General features: G+C 36.2%; 1 long non-coding RNA gene across 1 annotated transcript; it reads left to right on the top strand.

The window, feature by feature from the left end:
• The first annotated feature begins 1,767 nt into the window (after positions 1-1,767).
• Positions 1,768-4,594, top strand: LOC135760457 (uncharacterized). Its single transcript, XR_012336612.1, has 4 exons — positions 1,768-2,037; positions 2,125-2,220; positions 2,417-2,487; positions 3,643-4,594. It is a non-coding gene; the product is annotated as an uncharacterized lncRNA (long non-coding RNA).
• The last annotated feature ends 18,581 nt before the right edge of the window (positions 4,595-23,175 follow it).

Genomic DNA, 23,175 nt, shown 5'->3' with positions numbered 1-23,175 from the left:
CAAATAGTAGATTCTCTCTGAATGATGACACATCTGCAAGAGTTTTTACTGTGACCATCACTAATCTGACAGAAGAGGATTCTGGGATCTACTGGTGTGGAAATGTACCGAAAGGATCTCAACCAGCACATAAGAAGTGGATTTCAGCGATCAATCTGACGGTATCTGAAGGTGAGACGTGAGTGTCCGTATCATTTTAGAGTGAATTTTAATGAAGAATTACAATTCTGTAATCATTTTATCACTCTCATGTTGTTCACAACTGTATGACCTACAGTACTTTCTTCTGTGGAACACAAAAAGAAACGTTTAGGCTTCAGTCCCCATTTTCTTTAATTGTGTGAGATAAGGGTGTCACTCACTGCCTTTTGTGGTCCATAGTAGAAAGTCATTCAGTTAAAATTACACCAGGGTGAGTAGTTTAGTTAATGACAGTTTATCCATTTTGGGATAAACCTCTCTCTTTTGAACATAAAATTACTAGATTCAAATTGTTTTCATTATATGACACCAGGCTCATTTCTTAGTTTACACAGGCTGTTGTATTTCCGCCTCACCCGTCACATCAATGAAGCGTTAATACGAGCTGTGTTAGGGGAAATGACAAAAACAGACATTTGACTTCCTGAAATGAAAAGTATTAACAAGTGATTATAGAGTTGACCTAAGCTAAACATGACAAAGTTGAATTTTATATATTTACATACTGTGGATAAAAAAGGAGTCACTTGTTATCTTAAAGGAATAATCTATCAATTTTTCATATTAAACTATGTTATTACCTTAACTAAGAAGAGTTGATACATACCTCTATCATCTTAGGCAGCTGTGGCACGCTGCGACACTTCAATAGCATTTAGCTTAGCCCCATTCAACAGAGATAAAGTTAGAAGTGACCAAACACATCAACGTTTAAAGCAACACTAAAGAGTTATTGCTATTTGCTCCCCCTACAGGTTAGAAGCGTAATTGTTCATTAGCACTGTCGTAAATACTGCAGCATAGCTGGCTCTGATTGGATTGTAGGTCTGCCGTAAAGCAAGTTTTTGTAGTTTTCACTCGAACTACAGGACCACTACCCGACGGTTGGAAACTTCTTTACTGCGGTTTTGGCCGATAGAGGGCTGCAAAGCGAATGTGAAAGTGCCATTCACCCTGTTTTGAGTGGATGAACCACTGAAACTATTTTGGAAACGTTATTTTAAGGTAAAAAAAACTATTTGGTGTTGCTTTAAGACAAGTAGTTAAACAAGCAAGTATGGTGGCACAAAATAAAACGTGGCGTTTTTCTAAGCGGATTTAAAGGGGAACTATATTTTATGGCCGAATAGCACTTTTGGGAGTACTTCGACTCGGCGCAGTATCACTCTCCCTCTCCCATGAGGATAGCGGATTTTTCAGGTGAGTCAAAGTACTCCCAAAAGTGCTATTCGGCCATAAAATATAGTTCCTCTTTTAAATCCGCTTAGAAAAGCGCTACGTTTTATTTTGTACCACCATACTTGCTCGTATAACTACTCGTCTTAAATAGGAAAAACGTTGATGTGTTTGGTCACTTCTAACTTTATGTCTAAATTGTACCATTGAATGAATGGGGCTAAGCTAAATGCTATTGAAGTGTCGCAGCGCGCCACAGCGCTTGCGTGCACGCACTAAGATGATAGAGGTATGTATCAACTCTTCTTAGTTAAGGTAATAACATAGTTTAATATGGAAAATGGATAGACTATTCCTTTAAACAAACTTTAAATACATTCTTCACACCACAAATGAAATTACTACAGAACAGCTTCAGATTATGCATTATTGTTTTGTTGTCAAAGAGGTTATATGTGAATATCATCATGTATAGATATTTCTTTTTCTATTTTGTAATGATTTCAGCTTCAATCACATCAGAGAGGACATTAAATACACCAACAACCGCTTCATTTCACACCACCAAACCAGCATCTACTCATTCTTCATCCAGACCGACCGCATCTTTATCATCACCTTCATCTTCACTGATCTTATTGTCGTCAAAACCACAGTCAAGTATGTTGACTTTTGATGCTCAAAGTTCATTTGCGTTTTTCTGTTAACAATACTAAATGCAGTCTTATTTTTATGGTCTATTTTAAGGTTTAATGTGGATCGTGATTCTGTTGTTTATTGCGATGTTGATGTTGTGTGGATTCCTCTTGTTTATTTACTTCAGGCGGAGTAAAACAAACAAAGGTAGCTCATTCTTCTGTTAAACACATTGTAGATAATGTTGTCTCACTTCTCTTTTATTATCACATGATAAATGTGCATCTTCATAGTCAAATAACTTCAGTGTTGCACAGCTGCTTATGGTTTTTAATTAAAGATACACACTGTAAACACTCACACACACAAATGCTCTCTCTCTCCCTCTGGTGTCATAAATCAGGATTGCAGCTCAGTGGTGTCACTCGTGGCTCAGATGGGAATCTGAACAATGTACAGTTAAGAGAAACCAGAGTAAGTCTTATTAAACATCTGCTTTTATTTAAAGGGGCCATGTCACAATATTTTTTTAAGATGTCAAATAAATCTTTGGTGTTCCCAGAACACATATATAAAGTTGTAGCTCAAAATACCCCACAGATAATTAATTATAGCATGTTAAAATTGCCACTTTGTAGGTGTGAGCAAAAGTGTGTCATTTTGGGTGTGTCCTTTAAAATGCAAATGAGCTGATGAAATTCAAACACTGATCACAATGATGGTGGTTTGTTGTAATAGAAACTCAATTTTGCTGTGAATTATTTTCTCTCTCTCTCTGCACTAAATGGCTGTGCAGTGGTTGGATAGTGCCGATTAAGGGGCAATATTATTATAATAAGATCTCCTAATGACAGAAGCAGTGGGAACCCAATTATAGCACTTAAACATGGAAAATGTCAGATTTTCATGCCATGGCCCCTTTAAGATTTTCAATTCAATTCAATTTTATTTATATAGCTCTTTTCACAATTGTTAATTGTTGCAAAGCAGCTTTACATGAGTAGATGTAGAGGAGAACACAGAAAATCAAAAGAGAGTATAAGAAGTAGATTATGGCGGCTAAGGATAAACCGTACAAGCGGGCGTATTAAAGTTAAGCCCAAGTTGGCTGACTCTCCCTGGGACGAAGATACCCCCTTAGAAGAAAACCCGGTGGGAAAAACTCCTAGAAGGACAAAAAACCCTAGGGAGAAATTAATATTTATATATATAGACACGGTAGGGATAGGAAGTGGGTAAGCTGATTAAACTGGTTCAGCCGTTGGTCGTTGGTCGCGCATCGGCTGGGCATCACGTTGAAGGACAGCCAGGAGATCAGTGGTGCGATGACCTTCACAGCTACAGGAACTGGGTCTGTTTGTCTCATTGTCCTCGGGGTCGAGGACGAGACAGGGAGACAAAAACAGAATTCTATTTGAATATATTTTCAATTGTCAAATCTGCAGGTTCCGGTTAATTGTGATGTATTTACATCTATTTAGCACAGAAAATACAAATTGCATTAAGTGATTACATAAATGTTCAGCAAATTTGAAACTTGAAATCAAAGAGGACATCTGAATAAAAAAGGGGTTTAAAAGCCAGTGTGCTTCTTCCCTGCTTTTAATTGTTTCATCTGTTTTACTTCAGGTCTCTGTCTGTGATCATGAGGAAATTCAGCTCACAAATGATCATTCTGATTTTAGTTTGGCCTCTCCTGTATCTGATGAAGATGATGCTTCTGTTACTGTAGCACAATATATCTTCTGTGATGATCTCAACTATTCCAACATCAGATTTACAGACCATTCAGACAAAACTTTTCCTGATGGACAAATATATATAAGTGATTATGCAACTGTTATTTTCTACAAGATTGTGGGCATCCATAAGGAAGCCAACAGATCAACCACATTCAGTTTTAAATCTCAAAAGTAACTCCTCAGGTCTCCCTCTGTATTCTGATTTACATGCTACTGTACAATCTGGCTTTTTGTTTTCTGATTATATTTGGATATTTTGAACAAGAGCGTGGTATACATTTCAAGTTAGCATTGATTTAACATCTGTTGAGTTAAAGAAGCAAATACAATTGTCATAATTTTTGAATATGTATTTAATTCTCTTTATTACATGGCTCTCTGGAATGCTTGATTCTGATTGGTCAGTTGAGACATTTGCAGGTTCGTTCTTTTCAAATAATAACCGCTCCAAAGTAATAACGCATAGCCGGTACTACTTGTACGATTAAAATCGCTCCGCGCCAATAAAGATTACTGTTTGGCGCAATCTTGTGACAAACACTGGACAACCACAATTAGAATGGAACATTTTGTCATTAATTTTAACATGCACGGAAAAAACAAAACATTTAAACAGTGGATAGAAGAACGAACAATGACAAGACACAGAGAGTTTACTGAGACTGAACTTGACAAAATAGAGCATGACAGCTACGAAGCCAACACACAAAAAAATACAGAATGGGCATTAAACTTCTCAAAGACTGGCTAAAAGAGAAAAAATGGAGACAGACAAGTATGAAGCAGAGGATCTTAAAAATGGTATTACGATCATTTTATGCATCTGTGCAAAGTTTCGCGGAAGGATAAAAATGTTAATTTAAAACAACTATGCCAATAAAATGTTTCAAATTCATATTCATGTGCAGTTTTTTTTCTTATGTGGCAAGTAGCCGTGTAATAAGCGGGATAATGTAGAGGCAGCCGGTAGTTATCGGGAAATAAGCCCCTTCAGTGTGATACAAGACCCTTCGCTTCGCGTCGGGTCCTGATCACACTGTCGGGGCTTATTTCCCAATAACTACCGGCTGCCTCTACATTATCCCTTACATGTAACACTTTTCAGTTATGACTAGAGCACCAGTAAACTGTTATTATATTTACCCAGAAATGTTGTAACCATTGAATGAGGAAGAAAAGCTGTATGCATGACAATTTAAAGGGGACATATTATGAGATTTTTTTAAAGATGTAAACTAAGTCTTAATCTAGGTCTGAGCAAAAGTGTGCCGTTTTGGGTGTGTTATTTAAAATGCAAATGAGCAGCTGAAGTGCAAACACTGATCACAATGATGGTGGTTTGTTGTAATTGAAGCGAGTAGGGGGAGGCTGCAGACCTGGAGCCGGTAGATCTACGCCCCTGACAGTTTTACGCCCCTGACAGTTTTACGCCCCTGGCAGTTTTACGCCCCTGTTGTTCCTCATGCGTCCAGTAGGGGGAGGCTGTATATTAGTATATGAGCCTATATCAGAACCGTATGATAGCAGCAGACCTTCTTGAAGCGATACGAATTGAGGTATGTTAAAGGGGACATATTATGAGATTTTTTTAAAGATGAAAACTAAGTCTAAAATAGGTCTGAGCAAAAGTGTGCCGTTTTGGGTGTGTCATTTAAAATGCAAATGAGCGGATGAAGTGCAAACACTGATCACAATGATGGTGGTTTGTTGCAATTGAAACTCAATTGTGCTGTGAAATATTTTATCTCTCTCTTTCTCTCCATACTAAATGGTTGTGCTGTGGTTGGATAGTGCAGATAAAGGGGGCGGTATTACCTTATTCTGACATCACAATAAGGGCCAAATTACAATGACCTATTTTTCACATGCTTGCAGAAAATGGTTTACCAAAACTAAGTTATTGGGTTGATCTTTTTAATATTTTCTAGGTTGATAGAAGCACTGGGGACACAATTATAGCACTTAAACATGGAAAAAGTCAGATTTTCATAATATGTCCCCTTTAAATAATCTGCTAAAGTTATTGTTGTTGATTGTATTGTAATGATGCAACATTTATTATTTATAAACGATTGATGCGATATCAATTCAAAAGAGGGGTCAATAATTTATTTTGAGAGGCAAAGTACCGTTGATTGAGTCAGATGTCCTATAAAGGAAAAAAATTTGAAACATAACATCCTGCCATTAATTATAAGTAACCATTGTTTTTAATACTATTCAACCTTGCTTTATTTATTTTTATCAGTGAGCGAGAGCACTTTGATAGCAGGATAAAAAACATTCAAAGAAGAGTGGCAAACCATAGGAGAGTCATCTACAGGAGTCATGCTAAGAAATAACCAAGTCATGGTGTTAATAATTTTTTGTGTGAACCTGTCTCTTTCTTTTAAATGACCCTTGGAATTTTAGTCAAGTTAAATTGTGTTTGTCTTCATAAATGCTATGTAGGACATGTTTTGTAGCTGTATGACGACCAATTGTACAGCAGATATTTCATTTAGGATCCATATGATTACACAGTACTGTATGTCTAATGGCCTAAATATGGTTAATATCTAAATGTAACTTAATATAAATTCACAACATCATATATCAGTTAGTCTCTTCTATATAAAAACAGTTTATAAATAAATATAAATGTTAAGTGTGACGTCATCATGCGCTGCTTCCGGGTCCAATCGATTTCAAATGCCACAGGAAATAACGGGAAAACACGCTAATATACACTCGTGTCATAATGCAAAACTATTTAAACCCATGATCCTTATTTTTATCTCCAATAATAAAATGACCAGACCTGTATGGATTTTTTAAACTGTCTGTAGTTCCGTAGTGCAGACTGCAGTGTACACTCTAAGTTTATACAATTTTCGCTTAAATGTGTAATATTAATAAATAGTGCTCATAAACGTTTTTTTAAATAGGCTAGTATCCTAGTTGTATTTCCCTCTCCCCCTACTGGACGCATGAGGAACAACAGGGGCGCAAAACTGCCAGGGGCGTAGATCTACCGGCTCCAGGTCTGCAGCCTCCCCATATAGATTGAAGCTCAATTGTTCTGTCAAGTCCTTCTTCTCTCTCTCTTTCTCTCTGAACTAAATGGCAGTGCTGTGGTTGGATATTGCAGATAAAGGGGGCGGTATTACTTTATTCTGACATCACAATAGGAGCCAAATTACAATGACCTATTTTTTCACATTCTTGCAGGGAATGGTTTACCAAAACTAAGTTACTGGGTTGATCTTTTCACATTTTCTAGGTTGAAAGAAGCACTGGGGACACAATTATAGCAGTTAAACATGGAAAAAGTCAGATTTTCATAATATGTCCCCTTTAAATATTTTGTTTTATTAAGACCACTTGTTCATTGCTTGTAGTCAATCACTAACATCATAAATTAGTGTGATAATCAATAGTGATCATCAACAGAAGAAAGCTTAATGCTGGATAGCAACATAGTACTAAACTTATCCATGACTCCCAGAATGCATTGTAGTTGATCGGTTTATCTTAATTAGTTTGATGATAGTCACCATAATTGAGATTTGTATGAGTGATGACATTTAAGTTTGTCAGCCCTTTTCTGCTTTGTCAGAGTGCATTTGCAAAGCAGAACAGTTAAAACAGTCAAGGAAAGAGAAACTTTATCCTCTAATATAGTTTAAAGGGGTCATATCATGAAAATGTTAGCATTGCCACTTTGTAGGTTTTAGCAAAAATGTGTCATTTTTGGTGTGTTTTTTAAAAAGCAAATGAGCGGATGAAGTGCAAACACTGATCACAATGATGGTGGTTTGTTGTAATTCAAACTCAATTGTGCTGTCAAGTCCTTCTTTTCTCTCTCTTTCTCTCTGCACTAAATGGCAGTGCAGTGGTTGGATAGTGCAGATAAAAGGGACGGTATTATTCTTATAAGATATCCTTATGACATCATAATGAAAGCCAAATTTTAATGACCTATTTTTGCTCACACCTACAAAGTGGCAATGCTAACATTTTCATGCAATGGCCCCTTCTTCCACCCTGAAGCTATTTTGGGGATTTTCGCTTGGATTTGGCCTACCCAATTTCAGAAGCTTCCCATACCCACATGCAGAGGTTTACATACAAAAGTTTGGTATCATTTTACAGGTAACCCTTTGAAATTACATAAAACACTGTTGAAAGTGCTAAACATGGTTGTATGTGATGTCAGGCCTCTAATAAACACAAAAATAAATAGGCGCTTTTTGATGTTTTTTTCTAAAGTTTTTATTTGAAAGTATATAACTCTGGCCCTGGGTATCTCAGGTCCCTGCAGACAGTTTTGTTTGATTCCAGCAATTGTCAGCTTACAGAGGAAAAATAATTTTTTTCTCTATCATAATCTATGCAAAAGTTATTTTACTCCAACTGAAGGGAGGAATAATACCCTTTTTGTATACAATTTCTGCCTAAAAACATTTGAAGTGTCCCCATAACCACATACAGTGGAATAAATGCAATTTCTTTATATCATTTTAAAGAAAACCCTTTGAAGTTACATAAAAAGCTGCTGTTTGTGACAAATTTTGTTATTTATGTTGTTTTTCATATGATGAAACACCAAATTGTCTTTTTTTATGTTGTAAACACTGTCTGTGATAGTGTATAACTCTGGTTCTGTGTGCTCTAGCAGATTGCAGACAGTTCTGGTTGTTACAAGCAGCAGACAGTAAACACCCAAAAAAAGAATGAACTCTTTATCATGTCGCATTCAAAAGTTATTCTCATTTTACTAAAGGGTGTGAAAATAAATTTTTCATATAAATGTTAATTTTTTGTTTGGCACATATAATAAAAAGCTAGGGATTAATTATGCAAACAACCAAAGAAAATGCTGTGAATGGACTCATTGTTTAGAGTAGGACCTAAAATAAAAGATGATGTATCATTTGTGGCAATATGTGAAATCTGAGGCAGCTCACACTCAAGTTTCCCATATGTTTACAAAAGACCATTTTTTACCTTATTATTCATTCGATGATTGTTGGATATGTGTTAATAATAGAGCAAAAATAATGATGTAGCCTTATTCCTGAGAATGAGAGCTTTCATTTGATATAAGACTTGCCCATGTTTGTCATACTTTAAAAATATGAAATATGTGAATATTAAATCATATAATAAATTGTCGGGGGGGTGATAGTGTAAATTAAGTGTAAATAACTTTCTTACAGTAAAAGATATCTCAAAGTGATGCATATCTGCAGAAAGTAGAGACTCTAAGCTTTCAAACAGTATCTCATATGTGTTACTGGGGTCCATGACGGAGCATCAAAGATTAAAAGAATATTTTATATTAAGTCAAAATACGAAATTCTGGACCCGGGACAGGGTCCTCAGGGTTGAAGAGGTTAATGTCATTTCATCTGACATGCATATAACCAACCACAAATGAACAATATTTTCACAACATTTTTTCAGCACACATGTTTTTATTTAAGCTCATTCAAGCACTGAGAAATAATTTACGTAGTGTCAAGGGTACAACTAAAGCAAACACTGATGGTTTGTTGAATATTTTTTAGTAATCTAGTGTGCAAAAAGTGATATTGACTCAATGCAATTAACATCAACAAAGCAACGATTTTCAGCATTGATTTAATTGTCTCTGACTTGTTCTTTGCTATAGGGGAGAGCAGGGGTTAAGTACAATTTAAAAGCGCCATAGCATGAAAATCTGACATGTTTAAGTGCTATAATTGGGTCCTCAATGCTTCTATCAATCTAGAAAATGTGAAAAAGATCAACCCAGTAACTTAATTTTGGTAAACCATTCTCTGCAAGCACATGAAAAAATAGGCCATTGAAATTTGTCTCTCCTTATGATGTCATAAGGGGACCTTATTATAATAATACCGCCTCTTAATCTGCACTATTTAACCAGACACTGCCATTTAGTGCAGAGAGAAAAAAATAATTGACAGCACAACATAATTGTGATCAGTATTTGCATTACATCAGCTCATTTGTATTTTAAAGGACACACACAAAATGCCAAATTTTTGTACACACACAGAGTGGCAATTTTAACATGATGTAATAAACTATCTGTATGGTATTTTGAGCTAAAACTTTTACATTTGTACTCTGGGGGGACACCAAAGATTTATTTGTTATCTTAAAAAGTTATTGTGACATGTCCGCTTTGCTCTGCACTATTCAACCAATTGGGGGCTGCACAGTGGCTCAGTGCGTAGCACTGTTACCTCACAGCAAGAAGGTTCCCGGTTCGACCCCGGCTAGGGCAGGTGGCCTTTCTGTGTGGAGTTTCTGCATGTTCTCCCTGTGTCAGCGTGGGTTTACTCCGGGTACTCCGGTTTTCTCCCACAGGCTAAAAACACGCAAGTTAGGCAAATTGGAGATACCAAATTGTCCCTTCCCCAACTTGTGTATGAATCAACTTGTCTAAATAAAAAACTTGTGTATGGATTACCTGGTTCTTGCCATGAATATAGCCGTAGATGCTGGAATGGCGTTAAGAAACAAAGGAAGAAGAAGACAGCACAATTGAGTTTAAAATTCAACAAAGCACCATCATTGAGATCAGTGTTAGCATTTCATCAGCTCATTTCCATTTTAATGGACGCATACAAAAATGACAAAATTTTGCAGAGTGGTAATTTTAACATTCATTCTCTGTGGAGTATTTTGAGCTAAAACTTCACATATGCACTCTGGGGACACCAAATACTTATTTTACATTTAAACATTTATAATATGACCCCTTTAACTGTTTATTGTGCATTTCTGACGTAAGTGTTTTGATGTTACTGCACCAGCAGAGGGCTCTCTCTCTTCCTGAATGAGTATCAGAATAAAACGCCCAAGTAAGAGGGAAGTGTGTACAATAGCCTACATGTTCAGAGAAGTTGAGAAAGAGAAATACAAAGGCAGATGTGTGGAAAACTTCAAATATGTCTTTTTCATTTATCCATCATCTTCATCTCATGTAAGTTTTTCTATATAAAAATCAGCTTTCTGAAGTCATAACTTTTGTTCTCCTTGCCTCTTTAATGAAGCATTACATTTTTTCATATTTTTACATATATTCACTTGTCTTTGCATGCAATTCATCTGTTGGTCTGGTTCTGTTTCTTTGTGTTTTTACTGCTTGTTCATTTTCTGTGCATGTAGCTGTGTTTTGTGGAGAGATCCTGACCTACACATCATATGAGGGAGGACGTGTGAACATCAGATGCCCATATGATGCTGGATACATATACAACACAAAATATCTCTGCAGAGGAGAATGTCCCATAGGACCACTGGCTGAGGATAAAGATATACCCGTTGAGTCTGGAGTACCACCAGAAGATCAGAGATTCTCTTTAAATGATAACAAAAGAGACAAACATTTTACTATTACTATCACAGATCTACAAGAAGCAGATGAAGGACAATACTGGTGTGCTGTGAAATTGCCTCTGATGGATGACTACACAGAGGTCTTGTTATTGGTCAGACATGGCAAGTGATTTAAAACATACTTATTTTCATTATATTATAGACCCACATTTACAGTAGTGTGATTTGTGTACAGTACGTGATTTCAATGTTATCAGCTGTTTTTATGCTCAATTCTCTTATTTGTCCTCTGATTTAGTGTCGCATGTGTCTGGTGTAAAAGGAGATCAGCTGTCTGTTCAATGCCATTATGATGGTGGTGTCATCAATAATGAAAAATTCTTATGCAAAGGAGAAGATTCGACTTTCTGTGAAACATCTGGTGTCAAAGTTTCAAGAAGAAAAATTCCAAATGGTAGATTCTCTCTGAATGATAACAAATCTGCAAGAGTTTTTACTGTGACCATCACTGATCTGACAGAAGAGGATTCTGGGATCTACTGGTGTGGAAATGTACCGAAAGGATCTCAACCAGCACATGAGAAGTGGATTTCAGCGATCAATCTGACGGTATCTGAAGGTGAGACGTGAGTGTCTGTATCATTTTTAGAGTTAATTTTAATGAAGAATTACAATTCTGTAATCATTTTATCACTTTCATGTTGTTCACTGTATGACCTACAGTACTTTCTTCTGTGGAACACAAAAAGAAACGTTTAGGCTTCAGTCCCCATTTTCTTTAATTGTGTGAGATAAGGGTGTCACTCACTGCCTTTTGTGGTCCATAGTAAAAAATCAATCAGGTAAAATAACACCAGGGTGAGTAGTTTAGTTAATGACAGTTTATCCATTTTGGGATAAACCTCTCCCTTTTGAACATAAAGTTATTAGATTCAAATTGTTTTCATTATATGACACCAGGCTCATGTCTTAGTTTACACAAGCTGTTGTGTTTCCGCCTCACCCGTCACATCAATGAAGCATTAATACGAGCTGTGCTAGGGGAAATGACAAAAACAGACATTTGACTTCCTGAAATGAAAAGTAGAACAAGTGGTTAAAGTGATTATAGGGTTGACCTGAGCTAAACATGACAAAGTTAAATTTTATATATTTACATACTGTGGATAAAAAAGGAGTCACTTGTTATCTTAAAGTAATAATCTATCCATTTTTCATATTAAACTATGTTATTACCTTAACTAAGAAGAGTTGATACATCCCTCTATCCTCTTAGGCAGCTGTGGCGCGCTGCGACACTTCAATAGCATTTAGCTTAGCCCCATTCATTCAATGATACCAAACAGAGATAAAGTTAGAAGTGACCAAACACATCAACGTTTAAAGCAACACTAAAGAGTTATTGCTATTTGCTCCCCCTACAGGTTAGAAGCGTAATTGTTCACTAGCACTGTCGTAAATACTGCAGCATAGCTGGCTCTGATTGGATTGTAGGTCTGCCGTAAAGCAAGTTTTTGTAGTTATCACTCGAACTACAGGACCACTACCCGACGGTTGGAAACTTCTTTAGTGCGGTTTTGGCCGATAGAGGGCTGCAAAGCGAATGTGAAAGTGCCATTCACCCTGTTTTGAGTTGATGAACCACTAAAACTTTTTTGGAAACGTTATTTTAAGGTAAAAAAAACTATTTAGTGTTGCTTTAAGACAAGTAGGGGAGAGTGGGGTAAAGTGAGACATCGGGTAAAGTGAGACACCCCCTGTATCTAGGCAACGGAACATATTTGTGGTCCTATGACTATTATGTTTTTAAGCCCCTCAAATTTCCCCTTGGCCATGAAGGACAGGACCTCATGCTGCTGTGGTTAGCATGTTTTTTTCACAAAAATATATTTTTTGCTTGTAAAAGTAAATTTTCTTGCTGTCAACTTAATCAACTGTTGTGCCAAAGCAAATTGATTCAGGTAGAAAAACTTATATCACACATGTTTATGAACTACCAACATATAAAACCTTGTGTTGATGCTAGCTGAAGCTTAGCCTGAATTTCCAAGAGAGAGAGTTTTTTTCCAAATTGTGGCGGTGGGGTAAAGTGAGACAAATGCTGTGGGGTAAAGTGAGACATGAGCACAAGTTCAGTTTAGTCTAAAACATATTTTAATGTAATATTACATTACATATGTTTATTTTTAATGTTATAAACATTGCAGAAAAACCATTATGCCTAGTCAATACACCAGGAAGACAGCCTGGGGAAAAACACCCCTTGAGGAGATGGAGAGTGCAGCTGCTTAGGTCAAGGAAGAAAAGAAGTCTCTAATGCTACGTACACACCAAACACGAGCCATCATGATACTGTGGATTCACACCAGTCACAAGTTCAACAATTTGCGCAAGTAGAAAACATACAAAGTCAATGCAAAGACGCGATCAGACACGTCCTCGCGTATGGCAATGCGACGTGATATGGGTGGTGCGTTTGCCACGAAAACACGCGCTATTCGCCGCAAACACGTCTTCGAAAATATTCAACTCGTATTGAAAATATTCAACTTGAGCGAAAAATTTGCATTACACAATGTTAAATCCTGCGAGTAATCTAGATCAAGTAACGCGATGCCCTGCATTTGGTGTGTACATAGCATTACTCACTCTAGATTACTCACGGGATTTAACATTGTGTCATGCACATTTTTCGCTTGAGATAAATATTTTCAACTTGGGCGAAGACATGTTTGAGGTGAATAGTGCGTGTGTTCGCGGCAAATGCTCCGCTCATATGGCGTCATTCGCATCGCCCCAGGCGAGGATGCGTCTGATCGTGTCTTTGCATTAACTTTGAATGTAATCTACTTGCACAAATCGTTGAACTCGCATCTGGTGTGAACCCACAGTAAGAGCAGCTGCAAGGGATAGAAATTAGGGATGCACCGAATCCAGATTTTTTAGGTTCGGCCGAATCCGAATGGAATAAGGATGCGAGAAGGATTCGGTATTCGGTTTCGGATTCGGCCGAATCTTAAACGGTGGATTCGGGATTCGGCCGAATCCGAAACCGAATACCGAATCCTACTCGCATCCTTATTCCATTAACACAGTAAAACACATTAATAAAGTAAACAACGTCCACAGCAGTGTAGTTTTCATTTTATTTAATTTTAACTGTACATTATGCCAGGATGACAAGTTGGAAAAACTATTTTGACAATTACCATAAGCCTATGCATAATGAAAGTGATGCGTTGCGACACGCTCGTTTTTACAATAAGCAAGCAGCTCCGCGCTGAAAACTATATTTAACTTTGAGTGAGAAGCTCCGCTCGTCAATGTCAGGTTTCACACGGCCGTCCAATTACAGTGGAGGAGGGGCGGGAGATTACCACAGCAACCAACCGGCTCACAGCTGAAGCATCACAGCTACCAAGCGCTCGGCTGAAAAACAGCTGGAATTTGGCGTCCTCAAGGCGTTTTCAGCTGTTTTTAAAAGTTTTGGTGTGTCCAGCCCCTAAGGCTCACCAAAAGAAAAAAAAACATCTCCACGTCAGCACCCGATGTGTGTAATCAACGGCCACGTTACGTCGACCAGCGTAGCGCAAGCCTAGGGTTCGGTTCGGTGGAAAAAAAATCTAGGATTCGGCCGAATCCGAACCCTGTCAAAAAGCCCAGTATTCGGCCGAATCCTGGATTCGGTGCATCCCTAATAGAAATATTAATAGATGGTTCTGATTGACTTTTGCGCTGGCTCTAAGGGTCCTTTGTTCTGACCCCAGACTTCGTTCTAATCTAACTGGTTCTATATGTCATTTGAATGTTAAAAAATTTGAATTGTCTGAACCAATGGTGTATAGTGGGCAGCGCTCCGACATGTGGTGCTTTCACACTTTCTGGGACCCGAGTTCGATTCCCGGCTCGTGGTCATTTGCCGATCCAATACCCTTCTCTCCTTCCTGTCCTTTCCTGTCCTCTCCAAAACTCACTGTTAAATAAAGGCAAAAACTGGCCAAAAAATATAACTTTTGAATTATATTATGTTGTATTTGATTTTGGTTCAGAGTTATTGTACTTTCAAGTGTTTAGAAAAATAATGTTCTTAATTGACCAATCCCCTTGATTCTTTTACTAGTCCAACATTAGTTCTGGAATGTGTGGTTGTCAAGCTAGCCGTCAGGATTTTATCTGTTACAATATGTGCTGTTATAGTAGTTTCAGAGTGGAAAAAGTAAGTGGATCAGTTTACCCCGAGCTGGTTCACTTTACCCCCTTGATTTTTCTGGTCTGTCTCAGTTTACCCCTAAGCTGGGGTAAAGTGAGACACAAGACCACTTTTTTTAAAACAATCATATTTTCATTGCTCTTCGTCCTGAATACATTCTGCTAATTTCCATAGCTAGGAAACATCCTGAATTAATGGGAAATGTGTAAATTTGACTGATATATCATTTTAACTCGCTTAGAGGGGAGCAAATGTAAAAAATGTCTCACTTTACCCCACTCTCCCCTAGTTAAACGAGCAAGTATGGTGGCACAAAATAAAACGTGGCGCTTTTCTAAGCGGATTTAAAGGGGAACTATATTTTATTGCCGAATAGCACTTTTGGAAGTACTTCGACTCGGCGCAGTATCACTCTCCCTCTCCCATTAGGATAGCGGATTTTTCAGGCGAGTCAAAGTACTCCCAAAAGTGCTATTCGGCCATAAAATATAGTTCCTCTTTTAAATCCGCTTAGAAAAGCGCTACGTTTTATTTTGTACCACCATACTTGCTCGTATAACTACTCGTCTTAAATAGGAAAAACGTTGATGTGTTTGGTCACTTCTAACTTTATCTCTGTTTGGTACCATTGAATGAATGGGGCTAAGCTAAATGCTATCGAACTGTCGCAGCGCGCCACACGCTTGCGTGCACGCACTAAGATGATAGAGGTATGTATCAACTCTTCTTAGTTAAGGTAATAACATAGTTTAATATGGAAAATGGATAGACTATTCCTTTAAACAAACTTTAAATACATTCTTCACACCACAAATGAAATTACTACAACACAGGTGCAGATTATGCATTATTGTTTTGTTGTCAAAGAGGTTATATGTGAATATCATCATGTATAGATATTTCTTTTTCTATTTTGTAATGATTTCAGCTCCACCCATACGGAAATGTAATATATGTGAATATATGAAATATCCCTATATGAAATATATGGTAATATAAAGTAGAAACATATATGTACATATATGTACAACCATATATGACACCTATTCGAAAATGGAACAATTTCATATATGGACATATATGTCTATCCCATACAAATATATGTCTATGTGTGCAAAAAACATACATAGACATATATGTCATCTATATAATTATTTATATATGTGACATACATGACTTCACATATATGGCTAATATATGTTGCATACATATACTTATCATATATCATAAAATAATTAAATTTGAACCGTGGATTTTATCTACTTTTTGCATGTTTCAGACCACAGGCAGGACATACAACCCATTCACACAACTTAACACACAAACACAATTTATTATTTGTAATGTACCTGATGAGTCCAGTCGGGCCTCGAACCCGAGTCCTCCCGTTGAAAGTCTCCTCCACTATCCACTGATCCACCCAGCCGTTGGATGGGAGGGGCTAACAACTTAAGCTATTTGTCTGTTACTGAAGTAGGCGCTGTTTAGCTTGTATTTTACAGTGTTCGTTTTATTATTCCTCCTGTTTTTATTTTATGCAGGGGTACACAGTGCAAATTTAACCCTTTGTGCATTCACATTTGTGTGTTCAAATTTAATACATCCACTAAATTAAACATCTGTAAAAATGTATCAGATTATTTTTTGCATAAATTTGTTAGTCAGTACTGATCAAAACTACCAAATTTTTACAAAAATTCCATGATTTTAACTCTTTAATTGCCAAGTTCATAAGTGGATTTAGGGAAAACCTAAATGACAAAATTTCAATACAAAAAGTGATTGTAGACTGGATTTTTTTTCAAACTTTTTCGCAGTCTTAGGCATGTCAAATATAAAGTAAAAACATTAGCTTTTGATTATTGTTTTCTTCCTCATTTATTGTTAGTGGCTGTTTTTGCCCCATTGACTTCCATTATAACCACATTTTTTGATTGCAGAGCAATGACACCTTGTTATCATGCATTTTTGAATGTTGGTGGTTTTTACTTTTGCAAAGAGGTCAAATTTGTCATTTTTACTGTTGATCACCATGTGGCACCATTAACCCTTTAGTAGACCTGTGCTGTGCAGATCTTAATTTCTAGCTTGTACATTGAGTAATATGGGGCGGTTTCCCGGACAGGGATTATCTTAATCCAGGACTAGGCCTTAGATTAATTAGGAAATATAACTAGTTTTAACAAACATGCCTTACTAAAAACATTACCTGTATGCATTTTGAGGCAAAACAAAGGGCCCTGATGTATTTTAAGATATGTCAGTGCAAGTTGTTTTCAGTTTGGACAGGTCTTAAAAATGTTTTAGTCTAGGACTAGTCTATAGTATTGTGTGTGTATTTGTGTGTGCGTGCGAGTGTGTTTTAAAATCATCTTGATCCAGTAATAGGCTACTTTATGATCTGGTAAATTGACACAATCACATGAATTTTTGCAGTGTTTATCGCATATTAAGACAGAAAAGAGACTGCTTTCATCTCTAATGAATATAACCATATAATAACCATGTTTTCTGCAGGTTGATTTAGCCTAAATATTATAACTAAAACTATAGTGCACAATAGTAGGTCAATGTAGTATAGTATGGTAAACAATAAGTTTGAAAAGTTTAGCATACTATAGTATAAAGCATATAGTGGGGATTGTCAGTGGAATGTACACACTCAGAAAAAAACTACAAATGCCACTGAGGTGGTTTTTAAAAAAGTAACTTACACCCTATTTGTGCGTGGTATTAGTATAATTAAATGTACATATTAGTACAATACCACATGAACCAACATGTATTCATATCTGTACCTAGTGACAGCTTTTCTTCTGAGACTGCAGTTTACTATTTTTTCACATGGTTTATTATATTTTGATTATAGTGAGACAATGATACATTTGTGGTTAAAATGGTTTAACTACAAAACCCTGGGTATTCATAATCTGACATTTCACACTGTGCATTCCTAAACCCTACCCCTACGATCACTAACCATGGTTTTACTACAATTAAAACCAAAAAAACATGGTTCCTGTATTAAAACCATGGTTCTCTCTAAACCCCACTTTTAACCCTAGGTTAAGGAGCATTTCACACTTGTAATTTAGAAGCAGGGTTATCCCTGAAATTAACCCAGGGTTATGAAACACTCCTCGGAAGCACGGTTAGCCCTGTTTTTGTGGGATTAACCCCGCATTGCGGTGCCAAATGCATGCAGTTTGAAACTAGGCAGGGTTATAATGTTATGATCCGAATAATTTTTAAACAATATATTTACAGACCTATATAGGCTATGTTGTTTTAGAAATCTAGACATAAAACATATTGATATCATATGGTTGGAGCATACAGTATCATGTAAAAATCCATCTTATATGGTTGTAAAATACAAACCCATATAAGAATTCATACATATACATATTTTAAATATATGTATTTAAATACATTTTAATATGAGTATTCCATATAGGTTTAAAACATATATCTTCATATATCAAGAGTATCTATATATGTTATATTATTATATGTATTTATATACATTTTAATATGAGTATTTCATATAGGTTTAAAACATATATCTCATATATCAAGAGTATTTATATATGTGATATTCATATATGTATTTATATACATTTTAATATGAGTATTTCATATAGGTTTAAAACATATATCTTCATATATCAAGAGTATCTATATATGTGATATTAATATATGTATTTATATACATTTTAATATGAGTATTTCATATATGTTTTAAACCTATATATTCATATATCCAGAGGATCTATATATGTGATATTAATATATTGCATATATATGTAACATATATGCCAAGATCGGTTTTGATATAGGGACATATATGTCATATATTACATTTCCGTATGGGCAGTCACATCAGAGAGGACATCACAAACACCAACAACAGCTTCATTTCACACCCCCAAACCAGCATCTACTCATTCTTCATCCAGACCGACCACATCATCATCATCACCTTCATCTTCACTGAGCTCATTGTCTTCAAAACCACAGTCAAGTATGTTGACTTTTGATGCTCAAAGTTCATTTGCGTTTTTCTGTTAATAATACTAAATGCAGTCTTATTTTTGTGGTCTATTTTAAGGTTTAATGTGGATCGTGATTCTGTTGTTTATTGCGATGTTGATGTTGTGTGGATTCCTTTTGTTTATTTACTTCAGGCGGAGTAAAACAAACAAAGGTAGCTCATTCTTCTGTTAAACACATTGTAGATAATGTTGTCTCACTTCTCTTTTATTATCACAATGATAGCTGTGCATCTTCATAGTCAAATAACTTCAGTGTTGCACAGCTGCTCATGGTTTTTAACTGTAAACACTCACACAAACGATCTCTGTCTCCCTCTGGTGTCATAAATCAGGATTGCAGCTCAGTGGTTTCACTCTGGGCTCAGATGGGAATCTGAACAATGTACAGTTAAGAGAAACCAGAGTAAGTCTTATTAAACATCTGCTTTTATTTAAGCTTTTCAGTTGTCAAATCTGTAATTAACGGCTTATTATTATACCTCTGTTTAGCACATGGATGCACCAACAAAGAAGTTAAACTTAGTAAGTTGATTTCTTGTTTCATCTGCTCTTTTACTTCAGGTCTCTGTCTGTGAATATGAAGAGATCCAGCTCACAAATGATCCTCCAATCTACAGTTTGCCCCGTCCTGTATCTGGTGAAGATGATGCTCCTGTTTATGCTTTAGCACTAAACGTCTCTGATAATCTCAACTATTCCACCATCAAATTTACAGACCATTCAGCCAAAACTTCTCCTGATGGACAAACAACAAGTGATTATGCAACTGTTATTCCATGAAACACTGTCAGCATCCACCAACTCAGCTCAAACCAAGTAATGTTACTCCTAAGGTCTCCCAATGTAACCTCATCTACATACGACTGTAAAATCTGGCACCTTGATTCTGGATATTATTTTAATCATTTTTTATTTGGATATTTTGAACTTCAGCATGGTTTACATTTCCAGAAATGATTTAACATTTTGAATCAATGTCATAAAATAACATTAATTCCCCATGAATATGACATCAGCGAGTGTTGCATCTACAAATATATAACAAAGTGTCTAATTGTACAATTTATACTGATTTTGGCAAAATTACCAAGAACCACCGTGTTTGTTTTCAACACTGGAATGAGATGTAAAAATTGTTTCCATGAATTATGTTGTAGTTTAAATCTTTCTTGTTCATAGCCTACACTCTGGGGCGGTTTCTCGGACAGGGTTTAGGTTATATTAGGACATTAAAGAAGTTTTTACAAACAAACATTACAAAACACTACAGGTATGCATCTTGAGACAAAACACTGATATATGTTAAAATATGTCAATGCAGGGAGTTTTTTAAATTAAGGCAGCTCAAACATGGATTTTAATGTGGACTAGGATAAGCCCTGTCTAATCGCCACTTTGGGGTGGTTTCCCAGGCAGGATTTAACAAGCTCCCAACGAGCTGGATGGCGCCTTGCATGGCTGACGAGTGAATAGGTGAATTTTAAAGCGCTTTGGATGGCCATACGTCTGTCAAAAGCACTATATAAATGCAGTCCATTGACCATTTAACTTAAAGGGGCCATGGCACAAGACTTTTTTGAAATGTAAAATAAATCTTTGGTGTCCCCAGAGTACACATGTGAAGTTTAAGCTCAAAATACCATATAGATAATTTATTATAACATGTTAAAATTGACTTTTTATAGGCGTGAGCAAAAATGTGGCGTTTTGGGTGTGTCCTTTAAAATGCAAATGAGCTGATAAAATTCGGTATTATTATAATAAGATCTCCTTATGACATCATAAGGAGGAGCCAAATTTCAATGACCTAATTTTTCACATGCTTGCAGAGAATGGTTTACCAAAACTAAGTTACTGGGTTGATCTTTTTCACATTTTCTAGGTTGATAGAAGCACTGGGAACACAAGCATAGCACTTAAACATGGACAATTGAGATTTTCATGCCATGGCCCCTTTTAGCCAGGACTAGGCCTTAGTTTAATTAGGAAATATAACTAGTTTTAACAAACATGCCTTACTAAAAACATTACTTGTGTGCATTTTGAGGCAAAACAAAGGGCACTGATGTATTTTAAGATAAGTGAGTGCAAGTTGTTTTCAGTTTGGACAGCTCTTACATTTATTTTAGTCTTGGACGAGTCTCATCCATGTCTGGGAAATCACATATATAAGTTTAAATAATTGCCACAGTTTTTTCCCAATCATCTGATTCCTACGGAAGAGGATTAGGGCCACTGGTGAAAAAAATATTTGAATTCTGACTTTATTCTCAGAATTCTGACTTTATTCTCAGAATTCTGACTTAAATCAAATGTAGATTTAGAGAGTCCAGAGGTTTTCAAACTTAAACATTTTTTCAGAGGACCCTTTAGAACCTGTCCTGGACCCCAGTTTAAAAACCCCAGCTCCATGATTTTATGTGTTTCATTTGTTACATGAAAGATTAAAAACAAGTGAAATTGCACTGTGTTAAGTTTCTTTTTGTGAGTAACACTGTAGCATCTGACTGTACAACTGTGACTGGCTGAATGAATAGTCTAATCTAGTCTAGTTTAGTTTAGTTTAGTTTAATGAAGCATATTTAAAACAACAGATGTTGTAGCCAAAATGGTGAAACCTGTAGGCTACATATAAACTAGCTGTGTTTATTAGATTATATTTATGTTCACATTGTATATTTAAAAAATATATACAATGTGAATAAATCCAATAAGGAGAAAATTATTATGGTTTGTTAGAGCAAACGTTTGTGTTTGTTACAACTGTTCATCAGCGCCCCCGTCAGGTCTAAGGTGAGAACGCGATTGACGGTTATGTTAAGTTTGGTTTGAGTTTGTATGGTGGTTCCTTGAGGAGCAAGACTGCACTTGGGACGAAATGCGGTTTCAAAAGTGAAAGTAAAGCTTCTTGTCTGAGAGTCGTGTAGGCTATGTTGTTAATACTTCCACACGTTTGCGTTTCTTTTTGCTCAAATAGGACGGTGAGTATATTTAAATAAATAAAGATAGCTAATTTTTAGAGGTAAATAATTTCCTGTACTAACGAAATAACGTTACTGCACTGCTTCCGTCCAGCGCACTTCAAACTGACAGAATCAGTAGTGTTTTTGTAGTATTGTTTAATATTATTGGCTCTTGTGGTTTGATTAACCTTCAAGACATTAATACTGCTGTTTTACGTAAATGGAGTCTATGCTTTGTGTTTATCAACTGCTGTTTATAAATAAACCCTGGCTACTAAAAAAAAAACATGGTTACTACAATTTTACCACAGTAAAAACATGGTTCATTTTCGTAGGGGAATGCATATGTTTAATATTATTTATAAAAACAACCACACATTAGTGAAACGCGGAATTGCCCTCTTACGAAAATTTATTGTTTTTTTGTGGCAAAAGTGTAGTAACCATGTTTTTTTGGTGTGATTACTATTAGCAAAACCATGGTTTTACTACAGTAACCATGTTTTTACTGTAGTGAAACAATGGCAAATTTTCGTGAGGGTATCTGCCAACACTTACGAAAATTAACCATGTTTTACTATACCAAAAAATCCATGGTTACTGTAGTAAAACCATGGTAACCACAAAATAACCATGGTTTTGCTGATAGTAATCAATATGCAAAAGAACAATGGTTACTACACTTTTACCACAATAAAACCATGGTTAAATTTCGTAAGGGAAGATATTTCACTCTTTATTCATTGCTGTGGTCTAAGTATTAGATATCAAGTTTCTGCTCAAATAACGTCTCTAGTGTGATTTAATACAGAATCTTTAGGTAAACAAAATGGCGTCTGTCCTAGAGCAGCTTGTGGAAA

Source organism: Paramisgurnus dabryanus, chromosome 4, assembly GCF_030506205.2.
Source record: "Paramisgurnus dabryanus chromosome 4, PD_genome_1.1, whole genome shotgun sequence".
Lineage (NCBI taxonomy): Eukaryota > Metazoa > Chordata > Actinopteri > Cypriniformes > Cobitidae > Paramisgurnus > Paramisgurnus dabryanus.
This window is presented reverse-complemented; position numbering and strand designations above follow the sequence as displayed.